This window comes from Lissotriton vulgaris, chromosome 5, assembly GCF_964263255.1.
Source record: "Lissotriton vulgaris chromosome 5, aLisVul1.2, whole genome shotgun sequence".
Taxonomy (NCBI): Eukaryota; Metazoa; Chordata; class Amphibia; order Caudata; family Salamandridae; genus Lissotriton; species Lissotriton vulgaris.
Genome location: NC_141693.1, coordinates 2,007,614,264 through 2,007,633,947, shown reverse-complemented (window position 1 = coordinate 2,007,633,947; position 19,684 = coordinate 2,007,614,264). Strand labels below are relative to the sequence as shown.

The window sequence follows — 19,684 nt, the reverse complement described above, 5'->3', positions numbered from 1 at the left end:
TGAGGCCTCTGGCAGGGAACAGCTCTGCTCCCTGCAGGGCCCAGAATTATGATAAAAGGGTTCTGTAAAAGCATGGGTGTCCGCAGGGGGGGCAAGAAGGCTCCAGTGGGGTCAAGCGCCCCCCCTTGCCCCTCCTCCCCCTGGCCCATGCCGAGGCCCTCTGTCAATGAACCCCTGGACCCCAACTCACCCTGCCTCTATGTCAATTCAACCCTGAGCCCCCACCCCTGAGCCCCCACCCTGGCCCTCTGTCAGTCCAGCCCTGGGTCCCGTCCCTCCCCACCCATGGCTCTCTGTCAATCCAGCCCAGGGCTCTCACTTCCACCTGGTCTTCTGACAATAAAATTCTGGGCCCACAAAAGCCACCGGCCCTTCTATCTGTCCTCTCTGGGCCCCACGCCTTGGCTCCACCCGCTCCTGCTCTCATCGTCGGTCCCTCCCCGCCCTCACACCGCAACCTATCCTGTCTTTTCTCATTAGATTCCAGAAGAGGCTCCAACTCCTGTCTGCAACAGGCGGCATGACGGGGGGACAGGCGCTCTGCAACCATGGAAACCACATCTCTGTTTTACGGCTGCCTTTCATGAAGACATGGCCATTTCTTGCAGTCGGAGCCTCCACTGCGGACCTCTGACCCCGCATCAGTGAGACTGGCTGTGCCCCCCCTTGTCTGACTCCGTGTCTCTGCCGGTGACGGCTAGAGCAGCTGTCATCTTTTTGTGGGGTTCAGGTGAGTGCGCCTCCTCCAGACACACAGGGCCTCATTTACAAAGAATTAACGCAGCGCGGTACATTTCGCCATCTGGCTGCACTGAGCTGCACCCTTTTAAAAGGGCAGGGAAGCATTGTATTAGCAGCAATATGACACATCTGTGTGCTCTTCCCTGCGCTGACGCACAATTGTCTGCCATGCGCCAGTGCAGGCGGCCTTGTGTCCTGTAGCTGCGGTGCCTGCATTGCGAGGGTGATTGTTTTTGTGCAGGAAGGGATGCCACAGTCCCTCGCCAGTGAGATCAGTCTCCTCCAGACACAGTCCCTCTCCAGTGAGATCAGTCTCCTCCAGACACAGTCTCTCGCCAGTGAGATCAGTCTCCTCCAGACACAGTCTCTTACCAGTGAGATCAGTCTCCTCCAGACACAGTCCCTCTCCAGTGAGATCAGTCTCCTCCAGACACAGTCCCTCGCCAGTGAGATCAGTCTCCTCCAGACACAGTCCCTCGCCAGTGAGATCAGTCTCCTCCAGACACAGTCCCTCTCCAGTGAGATCAGTCTCCTCCAGACACAGTCTCTCGCCAGTGAGATCAGTCTCCTCCAGACACAGTCTCTTACCAGTGAGATCAGTCTCCTCCAGACACAGTCTCTCGCCAGTGAGATCATTCTCCTCCAGACACAGTCTCTTACCAGTGAGATCAGTCTCCTCCAGACACAGTCCCTCGCCAGTGAGATCAGTCTCCTCCAGACACAGTCTCTCGCCAGTGAGATCAGTCTCCTCCAGACACAGTCCCTCTCCAGTGAGATCAGTCTCCTCCAGACACAGTCCCTCGCCAGTGAGATCAGTCTCCTCCAGACACAGTCTCTCGCCAGTGAGATCATTCTCCTCCAGACACAGTCTCTTACCAGTGAGATCAGTCTCCTCCAGACACAGTCCCTCGCCAGTGAGATCAGTCTCCTCCAGACACAGTCTCTCGCCAGTGAGATCAGTCTCCTCCAGACACAGTCCCTCTCCAGTGAGATCAGTCTCCTCCAGACACAGTCTCTCGCCAGTGAGATCAGTCTCCTCCAGACACAGTCTCTTACCAGTGAGATCAGTCTCCTCCAGACACAGTCCCTCTCCAGTGAGATCAGTCTCCTCCAGACACAGTCCCTCGCCAGTGAGATCAGTCTCCTCCAGACACAGTCCCTCGCCAGTGAGATCAGTCTCCTCCAGACACAGTCCCTCTCCAGTGAGATCAGTCTCCTCCAGACACAGTCTCTCGCCAGTGAGATCAGTCTCCTCCAGACACAGTCTCTTACCAGTGAGATCAGTCTCCTCCAGACACAGTCCCTCGCCAGTGAGATCAGTCTCCTCCAGACACAGTCTCTCGCCAGTGAGATCATTCTCCTCCAGACACAGTCTCTTACCAGTGAGATCAGTCTCCTCCAGACACAGTCCCTCGCCAGTGAGATCAGTCTCCTCCAGACACAGTCTCTCGCCAGTGAGATCAGTCTCCTCCAGACACAGTCCCTCGCCAGTGAGATCAGTCTCCTCCAGACACAGTCCCTCGCCAGTGAGATCAGTCTCCTCCAGACACAGTCTCTTACCAGTGAGATCAGTCTCCTCCAGACACAGTCCCTCTCCAGTGAGATCAGTCTCCTCCAGACACAGTCTCTCGCCAGTGAGATCAGTCTCCTCCAGACACAGTCTCTTACCAGTGAGATCAGTCTCCTCCAGACACAGTCCCTCTCCAGTGAGATCAGTCTCCTCCAGACACAGTCCCTCGCCAGTGAGATCAGTCTCCTCCAGACACAGTCCCTCGCCAGTGAGATCAGTCTCCTCCAGACACAGTCCCTCTCCAGTGAGATCAGTCTCCTCCAGACACAGTCTCTCGCCAGTGAGATCAGTCTCCTCCAGACACAGTCTCTTACCAGTGAGATCAGTCTCCTCCAGACACAGTCCCTCCCCAGTGAGATCAGTCTCCTCCAGACACAGTCCCTCGCCAGTGAGATCAGTCTCCTCCAGACACAGTCCCTCGCCAGTGAGATCAGTCTCCTCCAGACACAGTCCCTCGCCAGTGAGATCAGTCTCCTCCAGACACAGTCTCTCGCCAGTGAGATCAGTCTCCTCCAGACACAGTCTCTTACCAGTGAGATCAGTCTCCTCCAGACACAGTCCCTCTCCAGTGAGATCAGTCTCCTCCAGACACAGTCCCTCGCCAGTGAGATCAGTCTCCACCAGACACAGTCCCTCGCCAGTGAGATCAGTCTCCTCCAGACACAGTCCCTCGCCAGTGAGATCAGTCTCCTCCAGACACAGTCCCTCGCCAGTGAGATCAGTCTCCTCCAGACACAGTCCCTCGCCAGTGAGATCAGTCTCCTCCAGACACAGTCTCTCGCCAGTGAGATCAGTCTCCTCCAGACACAGTCTCTTACCAGTGAGATCAGTCTCCTCCAGACACAGTCCCTCTCCAGTGAGATCAGTCTCCTCCAGACACAGTCCCTCGCCAGTGAGATCAGTCTCCTCCAGACACAGTCTCTCGCCAGTGAGATCAGTCTCCTCCAGACACAGTCTCTCGCTAGTGAGATCAGTCTCCTCCAGACACAGTCCCTCGCCAGTGAGATCAGTCTCCTCCAGACACAGTCTCTCGCCAGTGAGATCAGTCTCCTCCAGACACAGTCTCTCGCCAGTGAGGTCAGTCTCGTCCAGACACAGTCTCTTGCGAGTGAGATCATTCTCCTCCAGACACAGTCTCTTACCAGTGAGATCAGTCTCCTCCAGACAGTCTCTTACCAGTGAGATCATTCACCTCCAGACACAGTCTCTTACCAGTGAGATCATTCTCCTCCAGACACAGTCTCTTACCAGTGATTTCGGTCTCCTCCAGAGACAGTCTTTTACCAGTGAGGTCAGTCTCGTCCAGACACAGTCTCTTACCAGTGAGATCAGTCTCGTCCAGACACAGTCTCTCGCCAGTGAGATCATTCTCCTCCAGACACAGTCTCTTACCAGTGAGATCATTCTCCTCCTGACACAGTCTCTCACCAGTGAGATCAGTCTCAGTCTCCTCCAGACACAGTCTCTAGCCAGTGAGATCATTCTCCTCCAGACACAGTCCCTTGCCAGTGAGATCATTCTCCTCCAGACACAGTCCCTTGCCAGTGAGATCATTCTCCTCCAGACACAGTCTCTCGCCAGTGAGATCAGTCTCCTCCAGACACAGTCTCTAGCCAGTGAGATCATTCTCCTCCAGACACAGTCCCTTGCCAGTGAGATCATTCTCCTCCAGACACAGTCTCTCGCCAGTGAGATCAGTCTCCTCCAGACACAGTCTCTCGCCAGTGAGATCAGTCTCCTCCAGACACAGTCTCTCGCCAGTGAGATCAGTCTCCTCCAGACACAGTCTCTAGCCAGTGAGATCATTCTCCTCCAGACACAGTCTCTCGCCAGTGAGATCAGTCTCCTCCAGACACAGTCTCTAGCCAGTGAGATCATTCTCCTCCAGACACAGTCCCTTGCCAGTGAGATCATTCTCCTCCAGACACAGTCTCTCGCCAGTGAGATCAGTCTCCTCCAGACACAGTCTCTCGCCAGTGAGATCATTCTCCTCCAGACACAGTCTCTCGCCAGTGAGATCAGTCTCCTCCAGACACAGTCTCTCTCCAGTGAGATCAGTCTCCTCCAGACACAGTCCCTCGCCAGTGAGATCAGTCTCCTCCAGACACAGTCCCTCGCCAGTGAGATCAGTCTCCTCCAGACACAGTCCCTCGCCAGTGAGATCAGTCTCCTCCAGACACAGTCTCTTACCAGTGAGATCAGTCTCCTCCAGACACAGTCTCTTACCAGTGAGATCGGTCTCCTCCAGACACAGTCCCTCGCCAGTGAGATCAGTCTCCTCCAGACACAGTCCCTCGCCAGTGAGATCAGTCTCCTCCAGACACAGTCTCTCGCCAGTGAGATCAGTCTCCTCCAGACACAGTCTCTCGCCAGTGAGATCAGTCTCCTCCAGACACAGTCTCTCGCCAGTGAGGTCAGTCTCGTCCAGACACAGTCTCTTGCGAGTGAGATCATTCTCCTCCAGACACAGTCTCTTACCAGTGAGATCAGTCTCCTCCAGACAGTCTCTTACCAGTGAGATCATTCACCTCCAGACACAGTCTCTTACCAGTGAGATCATTCTCCTCCAGACACAGTCTCTTACCAGTGATTTTGGTCTCCTCCAGAGACAGTCTTTTACCAGTGAGGTCAGTCTCGTCCAGACACAGTCTCTTACCAGTGAGATCAGTCTCGTCCAGACACAGTCTCTCGCCAGTGAGATCATTCTCCTCCAGACACAGTCTCTTACCAGTGAGATCATTCTCCTCCTGACACAGTCTCTCACCAGTGATATCAGTCTCAGTCTCCTCCAGACACAGTCTCTAGCCAGTGAGATCATTCTCCTCCAGACACAGTCCCTTGCCAGTGAGATCATTCTCCTCCAGACACAGTCCCTTGCCAGTGAGATCATTCTCCTCCAGACACAGTCTCTCGCCAGTGAGATCAGTCTCCTCCAGACACAGTCTCTAGCCAGTGAGATCATTCTCCTCCAGACACAGTCCCTTGCCAGTGAGATCATTCTCCTCCAGACACAGTCTCTCGCCAGTGAGATCAGTCTCCTCCAGACACAGTCTCTCGCCAGTGAGATCAGTCTCCTCCAGACACAGTCTCTCGCCAGTGAGATCAGTCTCCTCCAGACACAGTCTCTAGCCAGTGAGATCATTCTCCTCCAGACACAGTCTCTCGCCAGTGAGATCAGTCTCCTCCAGACACAGTCTCTAGCCAGTGAGATCATTCTCCTCCAGACACAGTCCCTTGCCAGTGAGATCATTCTCCTCAAGACACAGTCTCTCGCCAGTGAGATCAGTCTCCTCCAGACACAGTCTCTCGCCAGTGAGATCAGTCTCCTCCAGACACAGTCTCTCGCCAGTGAGATCAGTCTCCTCCAGACACAGTCTCTAGCCAGTGAGATCATTCTCCTCCAGACACAGTCTCTTACCAGTGAGATCAGTCTCCTCCAGACACAGTCTCTTACCAGTGAGATCATTCTCCTCCAGACACAGTCTCTGGCCAGTGAGATCATTCTCCTCCAGACACAGTCTCTTACCAGTGAGATCATTCTCCTCCTGACACAGTCTCTTACCAGTGAGATCAGTCTCCTCCAGACACAGTCTCTTACCAGTGAGATCATTCTCCTCCAGACACAGTCTCTTACCAGTGAGATCAGTCTCCTCCTGACACAGTCTCTTACCAGTGAGATCAGTCTCCTCCAGACACAGTCTCTTACCAGTGAGATCATTCTCCTCCAGACACAGTCTCTTACCAGTGAGATCAGTCTCCCCCAGACACAGTCTCTTGCCAGTGAGATCATTCTCCTCCAGACACAGTCTCTTACCAGTGAGATCATTCTCCTCCAGACACAGTCTCTTACCAGTGAGATCATTCTCCTCCTGACACAGTCTCTTACCAGTGAGATCAGTCTCCTCCAGACACAGTCTCTTACCAGTGAGATCATTCTCCTCCAGACACAGTCTCTTACCAGTGAGATCAGTCTCCTCCAGACACAGTCTCTTGCCAGTGAGATCATTCTCCTCCAGACACAGTCTCTTACCAGTGAGATCATTCTCCTCCTGACACAGTCTCTTACCAGTGAGATCAGTCTCCTCCAGACACAGTCTCTTACCAGTGAGATCATTCTCCTCCAGACTTAGTCTCTTACCAGTGAGATCATTCTCCTCCAGACACAGTCTCTTACCAGTGAGATCATTCTATTCCTGACACAGTCTCTCGCCTGTGAGATCAGTCTCCTTCAGACACAGTCTCTCACCAGTGATATCAGTCTCCTGCAGACACAGTCTCTTACCAGTGAGATCAGTCTCCTCCAGACACAGTCCCTCTCCAGTGAGATCAGTCTCCTCCAGACACAGTCCCTCGCCAGTGAGATCAGTCTCCTCCAGACACAGTCCCTCGCCAGTGAGATCAGTCTCCTCCAGACACAGTCCCTCTCCAGTGAGATCAGTCTCCTCCAGACACAGTCTCTCGCCAGTGAGATCAGTCTCCTCCAGACACAGTCTCTTACCAGTGAGATCAGTCTCCTCCAGACACAGTCCCTCCCCAGTGAGATCAGTCTCCTCCAGACACAGTCCCTCGCCAGTGAGATCAGTCTCCTCCAGACACAGTCCCTCGCCAGTGAGATCAGTCTCCTCCAGACACAGTCCCTCGCCAGGGAGATCAGTCTCCTCCAGACACAGTCTCTCGCCAGTGAGATCAGTCTCCTCCAGACACAGTCTCTTACCAGTGAGATCAGTCTCCTCCAGACACAGTCCCTCTCCAGTGAGATCAGTCTCCTCCAGACACAGTCCCTCGCCAGTGAGATCAGTCTCCTCCAGACACAGTCCCTCGCCAGTGAGATCAGTCTCCTCCAGACACAGTCCCTCGCCAGTGAGATCAGTCTCCTCCAGACACAGTCCCTCGCCAGTGAGATCAGTCTCCTCCAGACACAGTCCCTCGCCAGTGAGATCAGTCTCCTCCAGACACAGTCTCTCGCCAGTGAGATCAGTCTCCTCCAGACACAGTCTCTTACCAGTGAGATCAGTCTCCTCCAGACACAGTCCCTCTCCAGTGAGATCAGTCTCCTCCAGACACAGTCCCTCGCCAGTGAGATCAGTCTCCTCCAGACACAGTCTCTCGCCAGTGAGATCAGTCTCCTCCAGACACAGTCTCTCGCCAGTGAGATCAGTCTCCTCCAGACACAGTCCCTCGCCAGTGAGATCAGTCTCCTCCAGACATAGTCTCTCGCCAGTGAGATCAGTCTCCTCCAGACACAGTCTCTCGCCAGTGAGGTCAGTCTCGTCCAGACACAGTCTCTTGCGAGTGAGATCATTCTCCTCCAGACACAGTCTCTTACCAGTGAGATCAGTCTCCTCCAGACAGTCTCTTACCAGTGAGATCATTCACCTCCAGACACAGTCTCTTACCAGTGAGATCATTCTCCTCCAGACACAGTCTCTTACCAGTGATTTCGGTCTCCTCCAGAGACAGTCTTTTACCAGTGAGGTCAGTCTCGTCCAGACACAGTCTCTTACCAGTGAGATCAGTCTCGTCCAGACACAGTCTCTCGCCAGTGAGATCATTCTCCTCCAGACACAGTCTCTTACCAGTGAGATCATTCTCCTCCTGACACAGTCTCTCACCAGTGAGATCAGTCTCAGTCTCCTCCAGACACAGTCTCTAGCCAGTGAGATCATTCTCCTCCAGACACAGTCCCTTGCCAGTGAGATCATTCTCCTCCAGACACAGTCCCTTGCCAGTGAGATCATTCTCCTCCAGACACAGTCTCTCGCCAGTGAGATCAGTCTCCTCCAGACACAGTCTCTAGCCAGTGAGATCATTCTCCTCCAGACACAGTCCCTTGCCAGTGAGATCATTCTCCTCCAGACACAGTCTCTCGCCAGTGAGATCAGTCTCCTCCAGACACAGTCTCTCGCCAGTGAGATCAGTCTCCTCCAGACACAGTCTCTCGCCAGTGAGATCAGTCTCCTCCAGACACAGTCTCTAGCCAGTGAGATCATTTTCCTCCAGACACAGTCTCTCGCCAGTGAGATCAGTCTCCTCCAGACACAGTCTCTAGCCAGTGAGATCATTCTCCTCCAGACACAGTCCCTTGCCAGTGAGATCATTCTCCTCCAGACACAGTCTCTCGCCAGTGAGATCAGTCTCCTCCAGACACAGTCTCTCGCCAGTGAGATCATTCTCCTCCAGACACAGTCTCTCGCCAATGAGATCAGTCTCCTCCAGACACAGTCTCTCTCCAGTGAGATCAGTCTCCTCCAGACACAGTCCCTCGCCAGTGAGATCAGTCTCCTCCAGACACAGTCCCTCGCCAGTGAGATCAGTCTCCTCCAGACACAGTCCCTCGCCAGTGAGATCAGTCTCCTCCAGACACAGTCTCTTACCAGTGAGATCAGTCTCCTCCAGACACAGTCTCTTACCAGTGAGATCGGTCTCCTCCAGACACAGTCCCTCGCCAGTGAGATCAGTCTCCTCCAGACACAGTCCCTCGCCAGTGAGATCAGTCTCCTCCAGACACAGTCTCTCGCCAGTGAGATCAGTCTCCTCCAGACACAGTCTCTCGCCAGTGAGATCAGTCTCCTCCAGACACAGTCTCTCGCCAGTGAGGTCAGTCTCGTCCAGACACAGTCTCTTGCGAGTGAGATCATTCTCCTCCAGACACAGTCTCTTACCAGTGAGATCAGTCTCCTCCAAACAGTCTCTTACCAGTGAGATCATTCACCTCCAGACACAGTCTCTTACCAGTGAGATAATTCTCCTCCAGACACAGTCTCTTACCAGTGATTTCGGTCTCCTCCAGAGACAGTCTTTTACCAGTGAGGTCAGTCTCGTCCAGACACAGTCTCTTACCAGTGAGATCAGTCTCGTCCAGACACAGTCTCTCGCCAGTGAGATCATTCTCCTCCAGACACAGTCTCTTACCAGTGAGATCATTCTCCTCCTGACACAGTCTCTCACCAGTGAGATCAGTCTCAGTCTCCTCCAGACACAGTCTCTAGCCAGTGAGATCATTCTCCTCCAGACACAGTCCCTTGCCAGTGAGATCATTCTCCTCCAGACACAGTCCCTTGCCAGTGAGATCATTCTCCTCCAGACACAGTCTCTCGCCAGTGAGATCAGTCTCCTCCAGACACAGTCTCTAGCCAGTGAGATCATTCTCCTCCAGACACAGTCCCTTGCCAGTGAGATCATTCTCCTCCAGACACAGTCTCTCGCCAGTGAGATCAGTCTCCTCCAGACACAGTCTCTCGCCAGTGAGATCAGTCTCCTCCAGACACAGTCTCTCGCCAGTGAGATCAGTCTCCTCCAGACACAGTCTCTCGCCAGTGAGATCAGTCTCCTCCAGACACAGTCTCTAGCCAGTGAGATCATTCTCCTCCAGACACAGTCTCTCGCCAGTGAGATCAGTCTCCTCCAGACACAGTCTCTAGCCAGTGAGATCATTCTCCTCCAGACACAGTCCCTTGCCAGTGAGATCATTCTCCTCAAGACACAGTCTCTTGCCAGTGAGATCAGTCTCCTCCAGACACAGTCTCTCGCCAGTGAGATCAGTCTCCTCCAGACACAGTCTCTCGCCAGTGAGATCAGTCTCCTCCAGACACAGTCTCTAGCCAGTGAGATCATTCTCCTCCAGACACAGTCTCTCGCCAGTGAGATCAGTCTACTCCAGACACAGTCTCTCGCCAGTGAGATCATTCTCCTCCAGACACAGTCCCTTGCCAGTGAGATCATTCTCCTCCAGACAAAGTCTCTCGCCTGTGAGATCAGTCTCCTCCAGACACAGTCTCTCACCAGTGAGATCAGTCTCCTCCAGACAGTCCCTCACCAGTGAGATCAGTCTCCTCCAGACAGTCTCTTGCCAGTGAGATCAGTCTCCTCCAGACAGTCTTTTACCAGTGAGATCATTTTCCTCCAGACACAGTCTCTCGACAGTGAGATCATTCTCCTCCAGACACAGTCTCTAGCCAGTGAGATCATTCTCCTCCAGACACAGTCTCTTACCAGTGAGATCAGTCTCCTCCAGAGACTGTCTCTTACCAGTAATTTCGGTCTCCTCCAGACACAGTCTCTTACCAGTGATTTCGGTCTCCTCCAGACACAGTCTCTCGCCTTTGAGATCAGTCTCCTTCAGACACAGTCTCTTACCAGTGAGATCAGTCTCCTCCAGACACAGTCTCTTACCAGTGATTTCGGTCTCCTCCAGACACAGTCTCTTACCAGTGATTTCGGTCTCCTCCAGACACAGTCTCTTACCAGTGAGATCATTCTCCTCCAGACACAGTCTCTTACCAGTGATTTCGGTCTCCTCCAGACACAGTCTCTTACCAGTGAGATCAGTCTCCTCCAGAGACAGTCTCTTACCAGTGATTTCGGTCTCCTCCAGACACAGTCTCTTACCAGGGATTTCGGTCTCCTCCAGACACAGTCTCTCGCCTGTGAGATCAGTCTCCTTCAGACACAGTCTCTTACCAGTGAGATCAGTCTCCTCCAGACACAGTCTCTTACCAGTGATTTCGGTCTCCTCCAGACACAGTCTCGTACCAGTTATTTCGGTCTCCTCCAGACACAGTCTCTCACCAGTGAGATCAGTCTCCTCCAGGCACAGTCTCTCGCCAGTGAGATCATTCTCCTCCAGACACAGTCTCTTACCAGTGAGATCATTCTCCTCCAGACACAGTCTCTCACCAGTGAGATCAGTCTCCTCCAGACACAGTCTCTAGCCAGTGAGATCATTCTCCTCCAGACACAGTCTCTTACCAGTGAGATCAGTCTCCTCCAGAGACAGTCTCTTACCAGTGATTTCGGTCTCCTCCAGACACAGTCTCTTACCAGTGATTTCAGTATCCTCCAGACACAGTCTCTGGCCAGTGAGATCATTCTCCTCCTGACACAGTCTCTCGCCTGTGAGATCAGTCTCCTTCAGACACAGTCTCTTACCAGTGAGATCAGTCTCCTCCAGACAGTCTCTTGCCAGTTAGATCAGTCTCCTCCAGACACAGTCTCTTACCAGTGAGATCATTCTCCTCCAGACACAGTCTCTTACCAGTGAGATCATTCTCCTCCAGACACAGTCTCTTACCAGTGAGATCATTCTCCTCCAGACACAGTCTCTGGCCAGTGAGATCATTCTCCTCCAGACACAGTCTCTTACCAGTGAGATCATTCTCCTCCAGACACAGTCTCTTACCAGTGAGATCATTCTCCTCCAGACACAGTCTCTTACCAGTGATTTCAGTCTCCTCCAGACACAGTCTCTTACCAGTGAGATCATTCTCCTCCAGACACAGTCTCTTACCAGTGAGATCATTCTCCTCCTGACACAGTCTCTTACCAGTGAGATCAGTCTCCTCCAGACACAGTCTCTTACCAGTGATTTCGGTCTCCTCCAGACACAGTCTCTTACCAGTGATTTCGGTCTCCTCCAGACACAGTCTCTTACCAGTGAGATCATTCTCCTCCAGACACAGTCTCTTACCAGTGATTTCGGTCTCCTCCAGACACAGTCTCTTACCAGTGAGATCAGTCTCCTCCAGAGACAGTCTCTTACCAGTGATTTCGGTCTCCTCCAGACACAGTCTCTTACCAGGGATTTCGGTCTCCTCCAGACACAGTCTCTCGCCTGTGAGATCAGTCTCCTTCAGACACAGTCTCTTACCAGTGAGATCAGTCTCCTCCAGACACAGTCTCTTACCAGTGATTTCGGTCTCCTCCAGACACAGTCTCGTACCAGTTATTTCGGTCTCCTCCAGACACAGTCTCTCACCAGTGAGATCAGTCTCCTCCAGGCACAGTCTCTCGCCAGTGAGATCATTCTCCTCCAGACACAGTCTCTTACCAGTGAGATCATTCTCCTCCAGACACAGTCTCTCACCAGTGAGATCAGTCTCCTCCAGACACAGTCTCTAGCCAGTGAGATTATTCTCCTCCAGACACAGTCTCTTACCAGTGAGATCAGTCTCCTCCAGAGACAGTCTCTTACCAGTGATTTCGGTCTCCTCCAGACACAGTCTCTTACCAGTGATTTCAGTATCCTCCAGACACAGTCTCTGGCCAGTGAGATCATTCTCCTCCTGACACAGTCTCTCGCCTGTGAGATCAGTCTCCTTCAGACACAGTCTCTTACCAGTGAGATCAGTCTCCTCCAGACAGTCTCTTGCCAGTTAGATCAGTCTCCTCCAGACACAGTCTCTTACCAGTGAGATCATTCTCCTCCAGACACAGTCTCTTACCAGTGAGATCATTCTCCTCCAGACACAGTCTCTTACCAGTGAGATCATTCTCCTCCAGACACAGTCTCTGGCCAGTGAGATCATTCTCCTCCAGACACAGTCTCTTACCAGTGAGATCATTCTCCTCCAGACACAGTCTCTTACCAGTGAGATCATTCTCCTCCAGACACAGTCTCTTACCAGTGATTTCAGTCTCCTCCAGACACAGTCTCTTACCAGTGAGATCATTCTCCTCCAGACACAGTCTCTTACCAGTGAGATCATTCTCCTCCTGACACAGTCTCTTACCAGTGAGATCAGTCTCCTCCAGACACAGTCTCTTGCCAGTGAGATCATTCTCCTCCAGACACAGTCTCTTACCAGTGAGATCATTCTCCTCCAGACACAGTCTCTTACCAGTGAGATCAGTCTCCTCCAGACACAGTCTCTTACCAGTGAGATCATTCTCCTCCAGACACAGTCTCTTACCAGTGAGATCAGTCTCCTCCAGACACAGTCTCTTACCAGTGAGATCATTCTCCTCCAGACACAGTCTCTTACCAGTGAGATCAGTCTCCTCCAGACACAGTCTCTTACCAGTGAGATCATTCTCCTCCAGACACAGTCTCTTACCAGTGAGATCATTCTCCTCCAGACACAGTCTCTTATCAGTGAGATCATTCTCCTCCAGACACAGTCTCTTACCAGTGAGATCATTCTCCTCCTGACACAGTCTCTTACCAGTGAGATCAGTCTCCTCCAGACACAGTCTCTTACCAGTGAGATCATTCTCCTCCAGACACAGTCTCTGGCCAGTGAGATCATTCTCCTCCAGACACAGTCTCTTACCAGTGAGATCATTCTCCTCCTGACACAGTCTCTTACCAGTGAGATCAGTCTCCTCCAGACACAGTCTCTTACCAGTGAGATCATTCTCCTCCAGACACAGTCTCTTACCAGTGAGATCAGTCTCCTCCTGACACAGCCTCTTACCAGTGAGATCATTCTCCTCCAGACACAGTCTCTTACCAGTGAGATCAGTCTCCCCCAGACACAGTCTCTTGCCAGTGAGATCATTCTCCCCCAGACACAGTCTCTTGCCAGTGAGATCATTCTCCTCCAGACACAGTCTCTTACCAGTGAGATCATTCTCCTCCAGACACAGTCTCTTACCAGTGAGATCATTCTCCTCCTGACACAGTCTCTTACCAGTGAGATCAGTCTCCTCCAGACACAGTCTCTTACCAGTGAGATCATTCTCCTCCAGACACAGTCTCTTACCAGTGAGATCAGTCTCCTCCAGACACAGTCTCTTGCCAGTGAGATCATTCTCCTCCAGACACAGTCTCTTACCAGTGAGATCATTCTCCTCCTGACACAGTCTCTTACCAGTGAGATCAGTCTCCTCCAGACACAGTCTCTTACCAGTGAGATCATTCTCCTCCAGACTTAGTCTCTTACCAGTGAGATCATTCTCCTCCAGACACAGTCTCTTACCAGTGAGATCATTCTCCTCCTGACACAGTCTCTCGCCTGTGAGATCAGTCTCCTTCAGACACAGTCTCTCACCAGTGATATCAGTCTCCTGCAGACACAGTCTCTTACCAGTGAGATCAGTCTCCTCCAGACACAGTCCCTCTCCAGTGAGATCAGTCTCCTCCAGACACAGTCCCTCGCCAGTGAGATCAGTCTCCTCCAGACACAGTCCCTCGCCAGTGAGATCAGTCTCCTCCAGACACAGTCCCTCTCCAGTGAGATCAGTCTCCTCCAGACACAGTCTCTCGCCAGTGAGATCAGTCTCCTCCAGACACAGTCTCTTACCAGTGAGATCAGTCTCCTCCAGACACAGTCCCTCCCCAGTGAGATCAGTCTCCTCCAGACACAGTCCCTCGCCAGTGAGATCAGTCTCCTCCAGACACAGTCCCTCGCCAGTGAGATCAGTCTCCTCCAGACACAGTCCCTCGCCAGTGAGATCAGTCTCCTCCAGACACAGTCTCTCGCCAGTGAGATCAGTCTCCTCCAGACACAGTCTCTTACCAGTGAGATCAGTCTCCTCCAGACACAGTCCCTCTCCAGTGAGATCAGTCTCCTCCAGACACAGTCCCTCGCCAGTGAGATCAGTCTCCTCCAGACACAGTCCCTCGCCAGTGAGATCAGTCTCCTCCAGACACAGTCCCTCGCCAGTGAGATCAGTCTCCTCCAGACACAGTCCCTCGCCAGTGAGATCAGTCTCCTCCAGACACAGTCCCTCGCCAGTGAGATCAGTCTCCTCCAGACACAGTCTCTCGCCAGTGAGATCAGTCTCCTCCAGACACAGTCTCTTACCAGTGAGATCAGTCTCCTCCAGACACAGTCCCTCTCCAGTGAGATCAGTCTCCTCCAGACACAGTCCCTCGCCAGTGAGATCAGTCTCCTCCAGACACAGTCTCTCGCCAGTGAGATCAGTCTCCTCCAGACACAGTCTCTCGCCAGTGAGATCAGTCTCCTCCAGACACAGTCCCTCGCCAGTGAGATCAGTCTCCTCCAGACACAGTCTCTCGCCAGTGAGATCAGTCTCCTCCAGACACAGTCTCTCGCCAGTGAGGTCAGTCTCGTCCAGACACAGTCTCTTGCGAGTGAGATCATTCTCCTCCAGACACAGTCTCTTACCAGTGAGATCAGTCTCCTCCAGACAGTCTCTTACCAGTGAGATCATTCACCTCCAGACACAGTCTCTTACCAGTGAGATCATTCTCCTCCAGACACAGTCTCTTACCAGTGATTTCGGTCTCCTCCAGAGACAGTCTTTTACCAGTGAGGTCAGTCTCGTCCAGACACAGTCTCTTACCAGTGAGATCAGTCTCGTCCAGACACAGTCTCTCGCCAGTGAGATCATTCTCCTCCAGACACAGTCTCTTACCAGTGAGATCATTCTCCTCCTGACACAGTCTCTCACCAGTGAGATCAGTCTCAGTCTCCTCCAGACACAGTCTCTAGCCAGTGAGATCATTCTCCTCCAGACACAGTCCCTTGCCAGTGAGATCATTCTCCTCCAGACACAGTCCCTTGCCAGTGAGATCATTCTCCTCCAGACACAGTCTCTCGCCAGTGAGATCAGTCTCCTCCAGACACAGTCTCTAGCCAGTGAGATCATTCTCCTCCAGACACAGTCCCTTGCCAGTGAGATCATTCTCCTCCAGACACAGTCTCTCGCCAGTGAGATCAGTCTCCTCCAGACACAGTCTCTCGCCAGTGAGATCAGTCTCCTCCAGACACAGTCTCTCGCCAGTGAGATCAGTCTCCTCCAGACACAGTCTCTAGCCAGTGAGATCATTTTCCTCCAGACACAGTCTCTCGCCAGTGAGATCAGTCTCCTCCAGACACAGTCTCTAGCCAGTGAGATCATTCTCCTCCAGACACAGTCCCTTGCCAGTGAGATCATTCTCCTCCAGACACAGTCTCTCGCCAGTGAGATCAGTCTCCTCCAGACACAGTCTCTCGCCAGTGAGATCATTCTCCTCCAGACACAGTCTCTCGCCAATGAGATCAGTCTCCTCCAGACACAGTCTCTCTCCAGTGAGATCAGTCTCCTCCAGACACAGTCCCTCGCCAGTGAGATCAGTCTCCTCCAGACACAGTCCCTCGCCAGTGAGATCAGTCTCCTCCAGACACAGTCCCTCGCCAGTGAGATCAGTCTCCTCCAGACACAGTCTCTTACCAGTGAGATCAGTCTCCTCCAGACACAGTCTCTTACCAGTGAGATCGGTCTCCTCCAGACACAGTCCCTCGCCAGTGAGATCAGTCTCCTCCAGACACAGTCCCTCGCCAGTGAGATCAGTCTCCTCCAGACACAGTCTCTCGCCAGTGAGATCAGTCTCCTCCAGACACAGTCTCTCGCCAGTGAGATCAGTCTCCTCCAGACACAGTCTCTCGCCAGTGAGGTCAGTCTCGTCCAGACACAGTCTCTTGCGAGTGAGATCATTCTCCTCCAGACACAGTCTCTTACCAGTGAGATCAGTCTCCTCCAAACAGTCTCTTACCAGTGAGATCATTCACCTCCAGACACAGTCTCTTACCAGTGAGATCATTCTCCTCCAGACACAGTCTCTTACCAGTGATTTCGGTCTCCTCCAGAGACAGTCTTTTACCAGTGAGGTCAGTCTCGTCCAGACACAGTCTCTTACCAGTGAGATCAGTCTCGTCCAGACACAGTCTCTCGCCAGTGAGATCATTCTCCTCCAGACACAGTCTCTTACCAGTGAGATCATTCTCCTCCTGACACAGTCTCTCACCAGTGAGATCAGTCTCAGTCTCCTCCAGACACAGTCTCTAGCCAGTGAGATCATTCTCCTCCAGACACAGTCCCTTGCCAGTGAGATCATTCTCCTCCAGACACAGTCCCTTGCCAGTGAGATCATTCTCCTCCAGACACAGTCTCTCGCCAGTGAGATCAGTCTCCTCCAGACACAGTCTCTAGCCAGTGAGATCATTCTCCTCCAGACACAGTCCCTTGCCAGTGAGATCATTCTCCTCCAGACACAGTCTCTCGCCAGTGAGATCAGTCTCCTCCAGACACAGTCTCTCGCCAGTGAGATCAGTCTCCTCCAGACACAGTCTCTCGCCAGTGAGATCAGTCTCCTCCAGACACAGTCTCTCGCCAGTGAGATCAGTCTCCTCCAGACACAGTCTCTAGCCAGTGAGATCATTCTCCTCCAGACACAGTCTCTCGCCAGTGAGATCAGTCTCCTCCAGACACAGTCTCTAGCCAGTGAGATCATTCTCCTCCAGACACAGTCCCTTGCCAGTGAGATCATTCTCCTCAAGACACAGTCTCTTGCCAGTGAGATCAGTCTCCTCCAGACACAGTCTCTCGCCAGTGAGATCAGTCTCCTCCAGACACAGTCTCTCGCCAGTGAGATCAGTCTCCTCCAGACACAGTCTCTAGCCAGTGAGATCATTCTCCTCCAGACACAGTCTCTCGCCAGTGAGATCAGTCTCCTCCAGACACAGTCTCTCGCCAGTGAGATCATTCTCCTCCAGACACAGTCCCTTGCCAGTGAGATCATTCTCCTCCAGACAAAGTCTCTCGCCTGTGAGATCAGTCTCCTCCAGACACAGTCTCTCACCAGTGAGATCAGTCTCCTCCAGACAGTCCCTCACCAGTGAGATCAGTCTCCTCCAGACAGTCTCTTGCCAGTGAGATCAGTCTCCTCCAGACAGTCTTTTACCAGTGAGATCATTTTCCTCCAGACACAGTCTCTCGACAGTGAGATCATTCTCCTCCAGACACAGTCTCTAGCCAGTGAGATCATTCTCCTCCAGACACAGTCTCTTACCAGTGAGATCAGTCTCCTCCAGAGACTGTCTCTTACCAGTAATTTCGGTCTCCTCCAGACACAGTCTCTTACCAGTGATTTCGGTCTCCTCCAGACACAGTCTCTCGCCTTTGAGATCAGTCTCCTTCAGACACAGTCTCTTACCAGTGAGATCAGTCTCCTCCAGACACAGTCTCTTACCAGTGATTTCGGTCTCCTCCAGACACAGTCTCTTACCAGTGATTTCGGTCTCCTCCAGACACAGTCTCTTACCAGTGAGATCATTCTCCTCCAGACACAGTCTCTTACCAGTGATTTCGGTCTCCTCCAGACACAGTCTCTTACCAGTGAGATCAGTCTCCTCCAGAGACAGTCTCTTACCAGTGATTTCGGTCTCCTCCAGACACAGTCTCTTACCAGGTATTTCGGTCTCCTCCAGACACAGTCTCTCGCCTGTGAGATCAGTCTCCTTCAGACACAGTCTCTTACCAGTGAGATCAGTCTCCTCCAGACACAGTCTCTTACCAGTGATTTCGGTCTCCTCCAGACACAGTCTCGTACCAGTTATTTCGGTCTCCTCCAGACACAGTCTCTCACCAGTGAGATCAGTCTCCTCCAGGCACAGTCTCTCGCCAGTGAGATCATTCTCCTCCAGACACAGTCTCTTACCAGTGAGATCATTCTCCTCCAGACACAGTCTCTCACCAGTGAGATCAGTCTCCTCCAGACACAGTCTCTAGCCAGTGAGATCATTCTCCTCCAGACACAGTCTCTTACCAGTGAGATCAGTCTCCTCCAGAGACAGTCTCTTACCAGTGATTTCGGTCTCCTCCAGACACAGTCTCTTACCAGTGATTTCAGTATCCTCCAGACACAGTCTCTGGCCAGTGAGATCATTCTCCTCCTGACACAGTCTCTCGCCTGTGAGATCAGTCTCCTTCAGACACAGTCTCTTACCAGTGAGATCAGTCTCCTCCAGACAGTCTCTTGCCAGTTAGATCAGTCTCCTCCAGACACAGTCTCTTACCAGTGAGATCATTCTCCTCCAGACACAGTCTCTTACCAGTGAGATCATTCTCCTCCAGACACAGTCTCTTACCAGTGAGATCATTCTCCTCCAGACACAGTCTCTGGCCAGTGAGATCATTCTCCTCCAGACACAGTCTCTTACCAGTGAGATCATTCTCCTCCAGACACAGTCTCTTACCAGTGAGATCATTCTCCTCCAGACACAGTCTCTTACCAGTGATTTCAGTCTCCTCCAGACACAGTCTCTTACCAGTGAGATCATTCTCCTCCAGACACAGTCTCTTACCAGTGAGATCATTCTCCTCCTGACACAGTCTCTTACCAGTGAGATCAGTCTCCTCCAGACACAGTCTCTTACCAGTGATTTCGGTCTCCTCCAGACACAGTCTCTTACCAGTGATTTCGGTCTCCTCCAGACACAGTCTCTTACCAGTGAGATCATTCTCCTCCAGACACAGTCTCTTACCAGTGATTTCGGTCTCCTCCAGACACAGTCTCTTACCAGTGAGATCAGTCTCCTCCAGAGACAGTCTCTTACCAGTGATTTCGGTCTCCTCCAGACACAGTCTCTTACCAGGGATTTCGGTCTCCTCCAGACACAGTCTCTCGCCTGTGAGATCAGTCTCCTTCAGACACAGTCTCTTACCAGTGAGATCAGTCTCCTCCAGACACAGTCTCTTACCAGTGATTTCGGTCTCCTCCAGACACAGTCTCGTACCAGTTATTTCGGTCTCCTCCAGACACAGTCTCTCACCAGTGAGATCAGTCTCCTCCAGGCACAGTCTCTCGTCAGTGAGATCATTCTCCTCCAGACACAGTCTCTTACCAGTGAGATCATTCTCCTCCAGACA

The 19,684-nt window shown here is 52.5% G+C and overlaps 1 protein-coding gene across 1 annotated transcript in view; it reads right to left on the bottom strand.

The window, feature by feature from the left end:
- Positions 1 to 19,684, bottom strand: part of LOC147718003 (uncharacterized) — a 124,594-nt gene that overhangs the window by 24,232 nt on the left and 80,678 nt on the right. The gene's annotated exons all lie outside the window — the stretch shown is intronic.